Genomic DNA, 18,641 nt, shown 5'->3' on the forward strand with positions numbered 1-18,641 from the left:
CAGGCACATTGAAAGCAAAACAAAAAGTTAAAACCAGGGTGTATGCACACACTAACCTATCAATAGGATGTCAGTGTTTGACACAGGCTTTTAAAAAGCTGATTAACACAAGCCAAGCACTGAAACACTGACCCAACGGAATAAATCCTGAGAGTACTATAATAGTATTCACAAACCAGAAAAACATCCATGACTGTACATGGAAGCTGTGAAAACCTATTTATTGTGGAGTCTGACAACATTATTAGCAATAACATGATCAACATACTTGTGAGCAATCTGATAAATTGCATTGAGGGAGCCCAACAGTGATTGGGGAACCTAGACCGAGCAACTGCATATTTGTCAATGACTTTTTAATATGCAACCTTACTTGTGCCTGACTTCCAGGACCTGACCACAGTGGCTCAGTGGGTTAGCACTGCTGCCTCATAGCACCAGGGTCCCAGGTTTGATTCCAGCCCCGGGTGACTGCTTGTGTGGATTTTGCACATTCTCCCTAGGTCTGCGTGGGTTTCCTATAGTGTTAGGTGCATCATTCAGATAGAAATGGGTCTGGGTGGGTTTGCTCTTCGGAGGGTCAGTTTGGGCTGAAGGGCCTGTTTCCACACAGTAGGTAATCTAATCATAATGAAAAATTTGCTGAACAATGACACTATTTCAGTTCAGTGATTTAAATAGGCTCTGTAATAGAATAAGACTTGAAGCAACGTAAAAGGTGTTTAAACAAATTGAGAACTTCAGCGACAGGCTCATACAAAGAAACACACTTCAAAGTTCTCTCTCTTATGGTGCAGTGGTAGTGTACCTACACTTGGATCAGGAGGACTCGGTTCAACTCTCGCCTGCTCCAGAGGTGTGCATTCACATCTCTAAACAGGTCGATTGGGAAAGTAGGGAAAAGAAAACTACACTCATAGCCATTTTCCTAGGGTGCTTGTGGCACAGTGGTAGTGCCCCTATCTCTGAGGCAGAAGACCCAGGTTCAAGTCTTTTTTGCTGCAGACATGTATACTAACATCTCTGCACGGGTTGAATGGAAAATAACTATCGTAATGCCAATTTCCTGCCATGCTGCCATTCAGCCTTCCCAATCTTATACCCATATGATTGATCAATCATCCTTCATACCAGCTTACCTTGAAGGTATATCCATTCTTCCTGGCCATCCATTTCTGACACTGAGCCTCAATGTATTAGAGTGTCATACCTCTCCTTTAAGTAAGGCTACTTAAACTGTTTCTGGTGCTGGAAGAGCACAGCAGTTCAGGCAGCATCCAACGAGCAGCGAAATCGACGTTTCGGGCAAAATCCCTTCATTAGGAAGAAAGGCAGTGAGCCTGAAGCATGGAGAGATAAGCTAGGGGATGGTGGGGTGGGGAGAGAGTAGCATAGAGTACAATGGGTGAGTGGGGGAGGAGATGAAGGTGATAGGTCAGGGAGGAGAGGGTGGAGGGAGGCGGAAGATGAGGCGTTCTTCCTCCAGGTGTCTGGTGGTGAGGGAGTAGCGGTGAAGGAGACCCAGGACCTCCATGTCCTCGGCAGAGTGGGAGGGGGAGTTGAAATGTTGGGCCACGGGGCGGTGTGGTTGATTGGTGCGGGTGTCTCGGAGATGTTCCCTAAAGCGCTCTGCTAGGAGGCGCCCAGTCTCCCACTTAAACTGTTTCCCAGTCTGAATCAAATTTGGTGATTGATAAACGCTGGGAGAATGGCTGGGCTGAGGGTGAACCTGCAAGTGCAGAGGAGTTTGTGTTAGCTTCTAAGACCACAGGGTTTTAAAGTAAAAACCATTCGCCCTTCCCCTAGGTTTCTCTAGACAGAATGAATGCCTCAAGGGTAAGCCAGTTAGGCCGGACCCACTTGTATGGATTTGAAGGGACCATGCATCTGTCATGACTCGGCCTGAACTCCACAGCAACCATTGCTGGCTTGGAGCTTGCGACTCCAAAATTTCAGCTAGTGCCTCCACAAAAGCCATAGTTTAGGAATGCCTGCCTTACTGTGACAGACCACAAGTATTGTTCATTCATCATCTCAAAGTATTCCGTTACTCACACTTCTGTTTCTCTTCTCCTTGCAGGAAATATAATTGGGAATGGCCATCCAGGCAATTTCATATTGGTAACTGCAGAGGAGGTTGTGATGGAGATCAACTGAGTCGTTACATAACTGACAACTGCAGAGGGGGAGATAGAGGGCTCTCAGTTAACTGGAGGCAGAAATAAGTAACTCAAAGTACACAACACAAGTTGACTTAGTGACAGCAGCTAAAGGTAGAAGATTATATACAAAATGGTGATTTAATTCTGTCTTTTCATACCAGTTCTCAATCATGTCTTTCATCCCTCACATCCTTTCACAACAGGTTGTCCAGAAAGAGGATAAAGATATCTCACTCACTCTGACATTGTACCATTACAGAACTATGCACACCCTCCAATAGCTCAGATAAGTGGATCTCAATGAGAAAGCTGAGACAGATAGTTGCATTCCCCCAAGCTGTCTTGCATATCATGAGTGAGCAAGGGTGGATGGTGGTGACCTGGACAACAGTGGAGAATCCACACAGAGCTCATAGGATGCTCCATCTTCTAGACAACTGGACAAAAATACAGAGCGTCAACTGACCATCAGTGAGGTGGATAATTCTGGATCAACAGCAAGCGATAGGTTACGTAACATTAGTATTTCCAACCATACTGCTCATGACTAGGGAGATAGCAGAGTGCAATGAACTGACATAATGCATCATAGATTTGTCATATAGGATATCCAGCAAGGAAGTAGGCATGTGCTGACAATTATGCTTCATCCAGGCCTCCTCATGCTCTGTTTCATTTTACCATTCCTACATAACCTTCTGTTCACATGTGTATTTATAGCTTCACCTTAAATGCTCAAGTAAGAATATTAAATCTCACAGGTTCTGAAACCTTGTTGAAGTACAATCAAATCCAATTTGTGCTCTGTGTATTTTCTGTACTATTGATTTTTGATCTGCTTTGTCAGAAATAAATGTGCTTGCTTACAATTTTCTTAAAAAGAGTGAATATTAAAGTATGCTGGATAAAAGTCAGATGATCGATGATTATTTTCACCACATCTGTAATTGGTGCCAATGTTATAGCATGTTCTCAGTGCTCATTTATACTGCAAAGAACTATGCTAAAACACAGTATATACTCACTGCCTATCAGCAAGTTTGAAATAGTGAAGGACATTAACAGAGAAGTATTTGAAGACAATATCAGCATCAGGGGTTCATTTCTTCAGATCTTCCACCAATTGAGTTTTTACAGGTAAAGCTGATAAAAGGTTATGCAGGCAAATTTGGTAAAGTGTGGCACTGGATAAAACACAGCAAGAGAGAACTGATGAAGGGTTAAACCTGAAACATTGACTCTCTTGTTCCTCAGATGCTGCCTGACCTGCTGTGCTTTATCCAGCACCACACATTACTGACTCTGACTTCTCTAACACCTGCAGTCCTCATTATCTCCTTTTATAGTATATAAAATTAAACAGTTAAGTATTAGATCCTTGGAGGATGCAAGTGTGAATTAATAACGGGGAACAAGGAATAGGGAAAAGGCAAATATTTTAAACCAATATTTAACTTCAGTCTTCACAATGGGCAGGAGGACATTGTACACATCCCAAAGATTACAGGTAAGGAAGTTGCTAATGGAACTTGTAGTAGTTTATATTGCAAAGGTCAAACTAATTTGACAAATATTTGACAAACTAATGGGACAAAAAACAGAAATGTTTCCAGGACCTTAATAGGGTTTTAAAGGAAATGGCTGCAGATACAGAAAGCATTTCTCAAAATATTCCAGTATTCACTGGATTTTGGGAGGACTTCAGTGAATTGTGAAACCTCATATGCAATATCCATGTTCAAGATGGAGGGAGCTGGAAAGTGGGCAACTATATACCAGTCAGCTTAGTGTCTGTCATTGAGAAAATGCTGACACCCATTATTGAGGAAGAAATAGCAGGATACTTAGAAACGATTAACTCAGTCAATAAACATGGTTTTGTGATAAGGAAATCTTGCTGACAAACTTGTTGGAGTTCTCTTCAAGAATATAACAAGCAAATTGATGAAGGGGTATTGGTAGATGTAGTGTATATGGATTGCCATAAGGCATTCAGTAAGATGCTACACAAAAGGTTATTGCAAAAGACAATAACTCTTTTTTTTTTGCAAATAATGTATTAGAATTGACTGAAGAGTAACTAACACACACAACAGAGTTGTGATGAATCAGTCTTTTTCAGGTTGGAATGATGTATGAGGATCAGTCCTAGGATCTCAATTATTTACAGTCTATATTCTTGACCTGGAGGTGGGAGCTGAGTATAATGTATCCAATCTTGCTTATGATATAATGATAGAGATGTACAAGGAATTTACAGAAGTATATAGATAGGTTGAGTGAATGGGCAAAACTTGGCAGAAAGAATTTAATGTCGGAAGTTGTGAGGTGATGATCTTTAGAGCATAAGACAATAAGACCATAGGAGCAGAAATTAGGCCATTTGGCCCATCGAGTCTGCTCTGCCATTCGAACATGGCTGATAGGTTTTGTAACCCCATTATCCCCCAGCCTCTCTGCCACCTCAATTCTACCTACCCCTCCACCTATCTTTGTATCATCTGCAAACTTAGCCAGAATGCCCTCAGTTCCTTCATCCAGATCATTAATGTATAAAGTGAAAAGTTGTGGTCCCAAAACTGACCATTGTGGAACACCACTTGTCACTGGCTTCCACCCTGAGAAGAACACTTTTATCCCCACTCTCTGCATTCTGCCAGATAGCCAAGCTTCTATCCATACTAGTACTTTGCCTCTGACACCATGGGCCCTTATCTTACTCAGCATACTTCTGTCTGGCATCTTGTCAATGGTCTTCTTGAAGTACAGGTAGATAACATCCATTGGCTCTCCTTGTTCTAACCTGCTCGTTACCTCCTCAAAGAATTCTAACAGATTTGCCAGGTATGACCTCCCCTTGATGAAACCATGTTGACTTGGCCCTATTTTACCATGCACTTTCAAGTATTTAGAAATTTCACACTTCACAATGGACTCCAAAACCTTACCAGTGACTAAGGTCTGGTTAATTGGCCTATAAATTCCTGTTTTGCCTTAATCCATTCTTAAACAGAGTGTGGTTACAGTAGCAATTTTCCAGTCCTCTGGGACCCTTCCCAACTCCAGTGACACCAGGAAGATCACTACTACTGATTCTCGTCAGTTATCTCCTTCAGAACTCTCAGCTGTAGCCCATCTGGTCCAGATGATTTATCCACTTTCAAACTTTTCAGTTTTTTCGAGCAGTTTCTCCTTGGTAGATAGCAGTAAAAGGCAGACTATTAATTAAATGGAGAGAGACTTCAAAAGCATGCAAAGCAGAAAGATTTAAAAGTTCTTATGCTTGGAGCACAAAAGAAAAACAGTATGCAGCCACAGCAAGTGATGAAGAAGGCAAAACAATTCTGCATTTTATTATGAGAGATGGTAGGAGTTTAAAAAGTAGGGAAGTCTTGTTCCAACAGTACACTGTATTTGTGAGGCCGTACCTGAAGTTCTGTGTGCAGTTTTAGTCCCCTAGTTAAGAAAGGATTTTGTGATGATAAGATGTGTATTTTGTCCTGTTTATTTTTAATGTGGGAAAATTGAGTCAGAAGTGATAAGTGATCTTCTCAAAGCCAATAAAGTAGACTGCTTATAAGGCCTTGTTTTTTTTTTCACTAAAGTTGGAACAATAGAAGCAGCCCGAATGGGTGGGGTCAAGTTCCCGCAGAACCAGGATTTTGAGTTTGAGCTTTCTGCAGTTGCTGAGGTCTTGAAGCTGGACATGGAAGCTCTTATTCCTCTCTCTGCTATAGCTAAAAGCTTGGGTTCTCTCCCTGCTGCTAGAATTGCATTTGAGACTATCTATTTTACTGAATTTGCCTTTGCCTCGAGTGTGCTTATTGGATGTTACCAAATTGGAAGAGTTCATTAGTTGTAGTTAACATATATATTATTTTGTTAATCATCTCAGCAGAGTTACAGTTAAGCCAATTCTTTTCTTGTCTTTTTATTCTGCCTGTATTTTAACTGTGATGTTAACATAAAGTGTGTTTTCCTTAAATTCGAGTAATTTGACCAATTGAATTGCATTTGGAATGCAACACCTTACACTTACCTTTAAAATAAGAAAAAGTTAGTGTCCAGTCTACCTTCTTAATATACTTTGGGGAGTTTTGTATAAGCCCTGGTGGCAGGTCAAAAGAGATTCCCCAGGCTGTGTTCTGAGATGAAAGGGTTGACTAATCAAGAACAGCGAAACTGGCTCATTAGAGTTTAGAAGAGTAAACAATGATCTTATTGAAAGATACAAAATTCTGAGAGGACTTGATGGAGTAGATGTTGAGAAGATTAGTGGACCAGTATTGAACTAGGTGACATAGTTACAGAATAACGGCACATTTAAAACTGAGATGTGCAGTAATTTCAACTCCCAGATGGTAGTATACGTCTGGAATTCTCTACCTCAGAGAGATATGGAGGCTAGATCACTGAAACTATTAAAAGAGAAGTAGATAATCTTTTGGGAGTTTGTGGCTATGATGAATTGGTACAAAAGAAGAGTTGAAGGCTGGGGCAGATCAGCCATGATCTTGCTGAATGGTCAGACAGTCTTGGTACTGAATAGTCCATTCCTACTCCTACTCTTTTACATTATTATAGTGGGGAATAATGATGCTGTTGTTTCTAGAGATTGAAGCATGCCATTGGAAATGAGAGACCATCCCATCATTAAGCTTTACTGTTATGATCCCTCAAAAAATGAGTAATGGTGAATGGAATGTTGGAAAGTCAATTTGATGGTCAAAAATATGACAGGTTTTATCTAAGCAGAAAGTCTATAATTTTAAACAATTTGAATTTTCACTTTGGTCACTTTAAACAGCAACCGGCCATGTTATCTGTATTAAATCCAACAGCTGAATTTTCAAAAAAGGTTTAGAGTCCACTTTCAAAAGAATGAAAACTGCAATTATAATGCAACAGCTGCCATAATCTCAGTGATCTATAAAGATCATTATATGACTATGGCTGAGAGATGCAAATGAAGTGGTGAACTATGCAATTTGTTCAGGGATACGCAGGGGGATTGAGAGGGTAAATAGTGAAAAGGGTAGTGACAAAATGGGCCACTCAGGGGCTAGTTGATCATTTCAAGAACAGTGTCATTGAGTATTCACATCTTTAAGAAAATTTTATGCCTGAGACAGTCAGGTACAAGGTAGATTGCAGAAACTGTGGCAAATGCAATCTTCCTGCTGTCAGATCAGATTAGCAAACCTGCTCCTCTGTGACTGGTAACCTTTGCAATGTCAGAATTTCTCTGAATTGAAATTGCAATCATGGGAAGCCAGAAATTCCTGATGATTTCAATTACCCTCAAACTGCTGATTGGACTTTTTTTTTCTCTCAGGATAGATAATATTGCCAATCGTAGGTAAATATCAGCAACAGTTAAGTCCATAACTAATGGCTTTATCTGCAGTAATCTTAAACAATGCAAATAAAAGTGATAAGGTTATTGGTCAAGGACAGGGCATCTGTTTCCTTTTGAAATGATTTGGAGCTTGCTTAAGCCGTAATATCACAATGAGCTACCTTTACAGAGAGCTTTAATTTAGTAAAACACACTAAAGCATTCTCTTTCTCTAGATATTTTTGATAAGGCTATCATTCATACCTCATCACTAGTTGCCCTATAGTGCTGGGCTTGCCTGCCATTTCGGAGCTGGGAGTAGGACACCTTCTTGAGGAGTCTCGTGTCGGTCATGTGGACGACATGTCCAGCCCATCGCAGCCGATCAAGGGCAAACCCCAGGTGGACAAAGGAAGTGTTTCAGTGATACCCTCAAGGCCTCACTGGCAGCATTCCCACCACCACTTAGGAAATAACTGTAAAGAAGGAGTGTACAGGAATGTGCCAAGCACCTTGAGACTTGCCGTCAGGAGAAAGGGGAAGTTGGGCTAAAACAGCGTACAGAGCGCGCTGCTGCACTAATGCTCCACCCACCCCTTCCTGTGATTACCTTCTGCCCCAAATGTAGCCAAATCTGCGGAAGCCACATTGGTCTGTACAGCCACCTACTCACCCTGAGAGTGAAAAGGAAACATCTTCATCTGCAACAGGTACCGCCAATGATGATGATGATAATGATAATGATAATGATGGAGTGTTGAACCACCTCTGTTTGATACAACTGAATAACATGCTAGGCAACTTGAGTGCAGTTGGTCAATGTGGCCAAAATCCTTGACAGCAATTACCATACCCCTGTTGCTTTATTGTGGCCATCATGTCAACTTTGAGCAGCCTATTGATTCATACTACAGCCAGCATTTGAATATTCTGATGGGTGGCCCCAAATTTGGGTGAGGCAAGCACCATTGAAGTTAGTTTGAACTCCTTAAGGTCAGCCTACACCTTATAATATTTTCTATTTGTGGAAAAAAGTCTGACGGGAATAATTAGAAATACCAGACAATGAGCATCTCCATCATGAGAGAATCTAGCCATCTCCCTTTGACATTCAACGGCATGACCATTTCTAAATACCCTGCAATCAACATCCTGGGGGTTACCAGTGACGATAAACTGAACTGGAGCAACCTTATAAATTCTGTGGTTTCAAAAGCAGGTCAGGAACTGAGAATTCTTCAGCAAGTCACTCACACTCTTCCTCCCTAAGTCTGTTCACCACCTACAAAGCACAAGTCGAGAATGTGATGGACCACTCTTCTAGTCTTGCCAACATTGTTGGGGAATATCATTTGGGAGCAAATGGCTTAAGAGGTCTTTGAAGTCAGTGTTATGCCTTTAAGCACATACCAGACCTCTCCCAGTAGACTTCAGACCTTTAAAGAACTGCAAAAACCACCAGACAGATCTACAACACTAACAAATGTCCACCAGAAATCAATTAAAAATAATCAATGATCACTGTAGATAGCAATCGTGCTCAGGTAATGGGGGGAGCTGTCCTTCCTGGTGCTGATTTGTAGTCGGGTGTATATCTTTAAGAAACAATATTAGTTAAAGTGCTATTGTGGGTTCTTGTGGCACAGTGATATTGTCCCTACTTCTGAGCCAATAGACCATCTACTGCAAATCACATCAGAAGTCAGCAGCTTGGCATGGGAGCCATCTTAATTCAGACTAACACTCCTAGGTGCAAAAGTGAATGTTCAAACAGTATATATGGATAGTTTTGTAATTCAATGTTCTCAGTCCTGGAAGTGAACATCAGCCCGACACAAAATATCTTACCTCCCACTGAGTTTGTGAGAGAATCTCCACACAGTTTGAAGTGTTGAAATCACAGTAATAGAGTGGCACAGTTATATGTCTCCTAAAAGTCAAAAAATAGGTATTCTTCGACAGAATATGATTGGCCCTAATTTTAAAAGTCTGCATTTTTCTCTTCAAAGTGTTGAGGTGTGTGATGTTTCCAGTTAGCTAGCCCTTTAACCTACAGTTAAGCTGTACTGTCAGGGCTGAGTTCTCTCTCTCTGTATTTGCCACTTAATGTTTAGCCACTGTGAGAGGTTTCTCTACATGTATTCTGTCAGCCCATCACCGCTGCCTTTGCAAGGGCATCTCGAGTTGGGAAATAAATACTGACTCTGGGGGTTCCTGCTATTGGTGCAGTGGTGATGTCACTGGGCTAGTAACCCAACATCCCAAGGTAATGTTCTGGAAACAGAGGTTCAAATCCCAAAGAGGCACTGGTGAAATTTGAATTCATTAAAAGAAAACTGGAAATTAGTTTAATGGCGACCATATATGTACTGTGAATTGTCATAAAATCCATTTGATTTGCTGATGCCCTTTAGAATGGGGAATCTGCCTTCTTCATCTGATCGCAACATTTAAAAGGCATCTGGATGGGTATACGAATAGGAAGGGTTTGGAGGGTTATGAGCCAGGTGCTGGCAGGTGGGACTAGATTGGGTTGGGATATCTGGTCGGCATGGACGGGTTAGACGGAAAGGTCTATTGCTGTGCTGTACATCTCTATGACATGTGGTTGATTTTTAATGCCCTCTGGGGTATTAGGGATAGACAATCCATGCTGACTTTGTCAGTAGCACTGACATTCCATGAATTTTTTTGTTTCCGTGCTCAATATGAATTAACAGAAAATCAGCTGCAAAAGGTTTCCCTTTCTCAGACTATTAATAAAAATCTTCTGGGATAAAGGTCTTAAGTGTTCAGCAAATACAACTGAGTTTCTGCGCACCCATTCCTTGCATACTGGAATTATACTCTGTGTAATTTGATCCAATGTTCCTGGGGCCTCTGCCATGGTTGCAGTTGGATTGGATCTAGTCCTAGGATGGTGTTGTATAAGCTATTTAATACATGAAAACGTAAACTGACATTATGAGATAGGATCTTCTCTGCAAAGAGCTGACTAGAGATTCTAGAGAGTTGTTGGAGTTCTGTACTTGCTATTGATGCTGTGTGAGAACGGTTTAGTAGCTATACTGTGAACTTACTCTTAAGCGGACCTGATGTCTTACAAGAGACCACTGCATATCTCAGTTGTAATGTAACTGGCTGATACAAAATGTTTAATTCACCTATTCACTGTTCTTCAGGATTGATCCCATCTTCTGCCCAAGATATTTTTTGGGCTTACTTCCCCACAGTATTGGTATCAGTAGACCAATAACAAGTATTGGTGACAATGAATCTACCCAAGACATCACAGTTTATTCCAATCAACATAATCCAACATGTGAAAGAGATTCTACAACACGCCAAAACGACAGCAGATTTGACATCCTACAAGTTCAAGAAAAGCTCTAGGAACTAAATTGGAAAATTATGCACATAATCAATGCTCATGGAATCCTTACTAATTTAATTGTAAAGGAGATGGAAAGTGCCAGACTTTATTAAGTAGATGCAGGCTTCACAATATAGTGACACAAATGGATGCTGTGAAAGATAGAGAACTGTAGCAATGACACTGAATACATAGCAACATAACAGGATGAGGCCATTCAACCTCACAATCCTATTCTGTATTCACTTAACGCATGGGCTATCTGTGTTCTAACTTATTAACTCAACTTCCCTCCAGATTCTTTATTTTCCTTGGATAAGAAAAATCTACTAATCTCATATTTAAAATGATAAATTGACCTAGCATCTACTGCACTTACCGTTATTTGCCTCAAGAAATTTTCTCAAAAGGCCTAGTTTGGTTTTAAGATTATATATCCTTGTCCTTGATTCCACCAAAATTGGAAGCCGTCTCTCTCCACAAACTCTATAAAGTCTTTCCGAAATATTTTAAATCCTCCAATCATCCCCTCTCCCCTCAGCCATTTGTATTACATATATTGCACAATGAGCAAAAGCCTGTTTGGCGGCCTCATATTCTATATGCTCTGTGGCCGGCATGGTGGCACAGTGGTTAGCACTGCTGCCTCACAGCTCCAGAGACCCGGGTTCAGTTCCCACCTTAGGTGACTGACTGTGTGGAGTTTGCACATTCTCCCCGTGTCTGCGTGGGTTTCCTCCGGGTGCTCCGGTTTCCTCCCACAATCCAAAGATGTGCAGGTTAGGTGAATTGGCCATGCTAAATTGCCCCTAGTGTTAGGTGAAGGGGTAAATGTAAGGGAATGGGTCTGGGTGAGTTGCACTTCGGTGGGTCAGTGTTGACTTGTTGGGCCGAAGGGCCTGTTTCCACACTGTAAGTAATCTAAAACAGTCATAACACAAAGTTCTGAGAAAGACAGTAGTCAAGCAGGTTTTCACAAAATTCAATGAGTGAAATGAAGAAAACAAATCCCTTTCCTGAATCTCTTGTGAATGTTGCATTTCAGATTGCAGACTGTGTGACATAAATTGGAAATTAAATCAGGACTAATTTAATTTGACCTCTGATTTAGATTTTAACAAGTTATCTATTCACTGAATAAAAAATATAAGAATATAATGAGCCTGCCCAGCTCTAGTTTTCAAAGTCACTGTGAGCATAAATTCTGCTCACTCAAGTTGATTGAACTGCTGTGTCCCTTAATGTGATGTTAGCTTACATTAATAACACTGTAGAAAGTCGCAAGTACAATTAAGTTGTTTGACCCCATTGGACAGGTTATTTTCCTCACTTGGTCTGATAGGATAATCTCCTAATTCCTTGCTATTCTTTCTCCCATGACCCTGTATCTTTCTTTACCTTGATGATTAATGCTCGTTTTACAAAACCAAAGCATGATGAGAACATGAGAACTTGGGGCTATTCAGCCCCTTGAGCCTGCTCTGCATTCACTATCACCAATATCACTGCGGCTGACCTCATTGTGGCCTCAACTCCACTTTCCTGCCTACTTCTTATAAATCTTAAACTCATTACTAATTAAAAATCTAGCTCCTCCTTAAATTTACTCAATGTCCAGGCATCTGCTAACGTGTCTGCTGTCCCTGAGCCTGTCTGTGCATTGCAACAGTCATGAAACAAAGTCAAGACTTGTTGTATTGATTGCAACATGATCAGCAAGGCAGACCTCACAGAATATGAGTTCCCGGACTGGAGCTATTAATCTGGTCCAATCAGGGAACCATGACTAACAGATATAAACAGGAGTGTCAGAAGTTCTATTCACTCTGAGAGCTGGCCCTGAGTAAAGGACTCTCCACCTGTAAATAAAAGGTGACTTGGTGACAAGATACTGACCTCTGGAGTTATTTCAAAGAACTTGGGATCATCTTTTGCCTGACGCTGAGCAGATGGTCTCCAGGCACTGTCTGAATATCAAGAGGCTGGGGCAAGTCTTCGTGGACCAGTTGTGGAAATGTGTCAGTGATGTGCGCATCAAATTGTGCCATGTGAGTTTAATCTAGTAAAAGAAATCACTGAGGTGGAAGTCTCCAAGCTGGTGGAGGCTGCAGGGAAAGCCTCGTGAATGCATCTTCTAAGGGTTGAGTGGCTTCCTCTTCAGAAATGGGTATGAAGATGAGGGTCTCCAGCTCTATACTCTTCAGACCGTAGGATCATTGGGTACTGTTGGTATCTACGTAAGAGGAGTGTGGGAATTATTGTAGAAGAAGGATAAATGTTTGTTCAGATTAAGAATGAATTGGAACTAGTGGCATTGGAAGAGCAACACTTTAAAGCCTATTGGGTTGGTTTGTCATTGAGTACTTCCATCCATATATGAGTAGTTCTGCTCTCCTCTGGCCCTATTAAGTATTTTCTCTTCAATCGGAGTGAGAAAGCTGATGTCCACCAACATTTGTTGGTCTTGGCTCCGTCAGCCTGGTTTGTGGGCCAACTTTCCCAGCAATGAGACAAAGGGAGGGATCGAGTAGGATGAAAATGGATGGAAGAGTAGGTAGTGATGATGCAGTCACAGGAAATGTAGTGTGGCGATCCAAATGAGTAGGTAGGAAGCACAAAGTGCGGGAAGGGTTATTAGTTTTGAACGATGAGTTGGATGACACCTATCGAGTGAATATGATCCTTGCAACAGTGAGAGCTGTAGTCCTTGAATCTTAATGAGTGTCATGTGCAATGTCAGAGTGAGAGCATATGGTGGCCCTGCAATAGAGTGAGAGAGCAGAGAGAAGATAGTGACACTTACACTTGCAGAGTGCAGAAAATGGTTGATTCCATTTCATCCAGAATGCCCTATCTGTGTCCAGTCTGACTGGATCCAGTGACACGATCACCTGGGGTGGTCAGCAAGGAAGAAAAGGCTGGCTTTCCTCTCCACCACACTATCCACCAGCACATCCAGCTCACTCTCCAAGATGGGGTGCTATGATGAAAAGTCACTTGACTTGAATTGCTAACTCTGCTTTCTTCTCACAGATGCTGCCAGACCTGTTGAGTTTCGCCATCAATTTCTGTTTCTATTTGAGGTCTCCAGTATCCGCAGTTCTTTGTTCTATTTCAGTGCAAAGTTTCTATGTTCTGAACACTGTACTTAAGAATGCAGTGTATTAGGATAATGTGGGCCAGCATCTGCCTCTATAATACTGGTGACAGATACTTTACTGATTAGTGGGCAACAAACTCATAGGTCAGAGGCCAATGTAGCAATTTCACCAGGAGGATATTGCATCTTGGGAAAGAGAATTTAGATACGAGCAATTTTAGCAAATACATGAATAACCTCCACCCCAGCCCCAACTTATATATAGTGAGCCTGAATTGGAATCCTTTTATCCTACTGATGGGTCACACTATGTGACAGAGAATACTAATGCCAGCAAACTTGGTGTAGCAGTTCTGACTGTAATGCTGGAACGTGAAGGAAGTCAAAGGTCTGACTATAATTGCACTGAATCTCGTGTTTTAAGTCTGTCTGAAATGAAAAGCTGTATCCTCCACAAGGATTTTTCCAGTACCTATCTACATTGCCATGGTAACTTATTGTCATTGCCTACATCACAACTTCTGACATTCTAAACAACCTCACTCCAGGCACCTCCTGGAGTGTATACTAAGTGCAGAACGCAAAAATCAATCATTGCCTAAGGCCCCAGTACATATAGACAAGTGTTTAATACCTGAAATTAGAAATGTGACAAAGTTGAATCATTTTGGTTAAACATGCTTAAACAGCAGCTAGAACTTGAACATGTAATGTAGGTTAGTGCAACAATGAAGCAGTGATGGAAGGTTGCACTCTTATCTTCCAGGGGATTGTTAAGCAGATTCCATTTTCCTTCTCAGTTTGATCAACACGCTCATTGGCAATATTTAGAGAAAAAGAGCAAGGTATCTTTTCTGGTGCTTCAGTCAATATTTATCTTGACAATTGTATGAATAAAATCATTTAATTAGTTGTTCATCTTATTCCTGTTTATGGCACGTTGCGATGTTTAAATTGGCTGTCACGTTTTGTTCAATTATAACAACTATGAGACTTAGAAAGCAGGAAACACTGTTTTTTTGTCATGTGGTCTTGCAATTGTTTTCAAGGGCTGGTCTGACGTTTTGGATGTTCTTCTTCTTTTCAGGGGCTTGTTTTCTATTCTCACTGACTCCTTTATTGCGTGACACAGTCATACATGGGTTTGATAAATTACTATGAACAAATCTGCCAGACTCTGTTTCCAGATCGATAATTCTAACCATGCCACCATAGGTAAATTATGAAGAATGTTCTTCACATCTGCAGCCACTTTTAAATATGTACTCTCCGGTGATTTTCAGTTTATTCTGCTAACTTTAAGTTTCTTCCCCTCAGCACTCTTCTATAAAGTGACTGCGAACAAATATGTCAGGGTACCGGCTTGCAAAGGTCTGCTGTCAAGCTAACAAAATAACTCTGCTGCACTAAAACGATCATTCGAATATGAATACTATAATTCATATAGAAGTCACAAATGCATGTTCTTGATGTCCTTTATCACTTTTGTTTTTAATTTTCTTTTCTTTCCTGCATTCATCTCTTTTCTGTCTATTCTTTCTTTCTAACTCCTTGTTGTATTACTTTGTTCAACCCCTTGTACAAGAGTTAAAATGTGACGTCACATCAAAATCTAATTATTTATTTTACTTGGGGTGGGCAGGGAGTGTGAGGTTGAGTAGATGGCTCAATGAAGGAGCCACAGTATGCATTTTGTGAATGTACATGCCATAATTGGGATTGTGTTTAATTGACATCTTTTTGAACTTACAAGAGATTTCAAATTGGTGAGGTCCCATTCACTCTTGAACTATTGATCAGCCTACATTTTTTTAAGTCAATGTTTGATCTGGACTCTTTGGAAAGAATTAGATAACAGATAACTTAGCAAGGGAGGAAAGAATGAAATAACTTTGCTGTAGAATAATGACTACAGCATGGCTTTAATGTAGAGTTGTAAACTATTATTTCTTTTTAAAATTTGAAGAATTTCCAATGTTTAGTGACTACTGAAAATTGCTATATTCTTGCTCCGAGTTGCTTTCTCTCCCACAATATAATGTATTTGTTCAGCAGTGAAAGTTGTCACTTTCAAAACCATTGAGGATCCTGGAGAATGACACCAATAGTTGAAGTAATCTGGCAAGGGATTTTTTGATTATTTTGGGTATACTATAATATTCCAACAACATATCAGCAAGTGGAAACATTCTCAAAGACAAAATAAATTAGTAGCAGAAATTTAAAACACACAGGTGTTAAAATTAATGTACCAAGGCCAACAATGATTCAAGAACTGGTTCTGAATCTAAAATACTTCATAAAAGAACAGGTATACCTATTGAAGTCATGGCAGCCAAAATACCAAATAAGGAGCAAATCAAGTTGATTAAGAAGCAATTTTCTAAGTATAGCACATGCTGAAGGTATATAGTGAAGCGAAGTACATGAGCAAATTTATGAAATAAGCTCCCATCTCCCGTCAATGTAAAACAGAATCAAAAAGAGTAATCTCAATCCCATTATTAAAGAAGCCTCTATTTATTTACAAAAGGAAATCATTTCTTCAAGCCCAATATCAGGAGAAATAGAGGTGACCAGTTTCATTGATGTCCTTCCTGGCCGAAAGAATTGTGTCACATATTAAGAAGAAGGATTGAACAAGACAATCAGTCTGTTAGGCCTGTGCTGCAAACATGTCTAGTTAGGTATTGTATTGTGCCACCATAAACGTACCAGGCTATACGGCTACTCTCTCATTAGAGAGAGAGAGGCGACTGATGAGTAAACCTGAAGTTCACCATTCCTCAGGTGAGGGAAGAGGTTGAGAAGGAGAGTGCTTCATGATAACCTCAGCCGGAGATGGGAATTGAACCCAAACTATCAGCATCGCACTGCTTCATAAACCAACCATCCAGCCAACAAGCCCCAATATAAGCTGCATCTCCTGTGTCCCATGGAAATATTGGTTCTCCACTTCATGGGCGGGTTGTGATGAGGCCCCATAACAGTTGGCATTGGGCAGAACATTGAGGATGACAGCATGTTCCTGAAGTATTTCTTGTTCTACCTTCCAGTACACCCTCATTGTGCTGTCTGTCTTGATGCATAATCTGCTGATGATATGATCATGGACCTCTTGCTTCCTTCCACACCAAACACAGGTCAACCTCCCTCTTCTTATTTCACACTTTCAGACATCCAGCATCTGCAGCCATTGGAACCCAGAGGAGGAAAGAGATCAACAATTGGTCAAAAGACCCTATAATTTCATGATGCTCACTGTCACCAGCTCAGACAGTCTCCTTTGGATGGCTCATAGAGATTTGAGATCAGCAAGTGGTGAGCCACAGTGACCCGGGGTAGGTAAAGAGTTAGGGATGGTTCTTCTGCCAGCTCAAATTCTGCTGTAGAAGGCTCAGATGAGAATGTCAATGGGGTGATACATAGGAGAACCCAATGCTAGACATGCATAATGAAATACTTGGTGCACTGACTGACCTTACAATTGCAGTAAAGTGTTCAATGTATATACAAATGGGGTTAACAATCAAGACTTGCAAATCATTGATATTAATGACACATGTCGTGCTATCCAAGCTTCATTCTCTAATCCTCCATCATGGATTAGACCATAATGAAGACATTACTAAGTTGACAAATTACTGCAGCACACTCCATCTTACTTAAAATCCCTTATCCAGTTCATTCTACCTCTACATCACCAGTGTAAAACATACATTGTATATTTAAATGGGTGTCCTGCGACAAAACACTGACATCATATTACCACCACACTTCAGAGTGACTCTAGATTAGGTTTTGTCCATCCAGGAACCGTGCTGAAAATTTTGTCAAACATTAGGATTGACAAGTCGTCAGGCCCGGACCAGATTTGTCCTCGGCTGCTTTGGGAAATGAGAAATGCGATTGCTTAGCCACTTGCAAAAACCTTTGCATCCTCGCTCTCCACTGGAGTCATCCCCAAGGACTAGAGAGAGGCAAATGTAATACCACTCTTCAAGAAAGGAAATAGGAAAATCCCCGGCAATTACAGATCAGTAAGTCTCACGTCTGTCGTCTGCAAGGTGTTAGAAAGGATTCTGCGGGATAGGATTTATGACCATCTGGAAGAGCATGGCTTGATTAAGTGCAGTCAACACGGCTATGTGAGGGGCAGATCATGCCTCACAAACCTTATCGAGTTCTTTGAGGATGTGACTAGAAAAGTTGATGAGGGTTGAGCTGTGAATATGGTGTATATGGACTTCAGCAAGGCATTTGATAAGGTTCCCCTTTGTAGGCTCATTCAGAAGGTCAGGAGGAATGGGATACAGGGGAACTTAGCTGTCTGGATAGAAAATTAGCTGGCCAACAGAAGACAGCGAGTGGTAGTAGAAGGAAAATATTCTGCCTGGAAGTCAGTGGTGAGTGGTGTTCCACAGGACTCTGTCCTTGAACTTCAGTAAGGCGTTCGACAAGGTTCCCCATGGGAGACTGATTAGCAAGGTTAGATCTCACAGAATACAGGGAGAACTAACCATTTAGATACAGAACTGGCTCAAAGATAGAAGACAGAGGGTGGTGGTGGAGGGTTGTTTTTCAGACTGGAGGCCTGTGACAAGTGGAGTGCCACAAGGATCGGTGCTGGGCCCTCTACTTTTTGTCATTTACATAAATGATTTGGAT

This window comes from Chiloscyllium plagiosum, chromosome 18 (genome assembly GCF_004010195.1).
Source record: "Chiloscyllium plagiosum isolate BGI_BamShark_2017 chromosome 18, ASM401019v2, whole genome shotgun sequence".
In the NCBI taxonomy this organism is placed as follows: Eukaryota; Metazoa; Chordata; class Chondrichthyes; order Orectolobiformes; family Hemiscylliidae; genus Chiloscyllium; species Chiloscyllium plagiosum.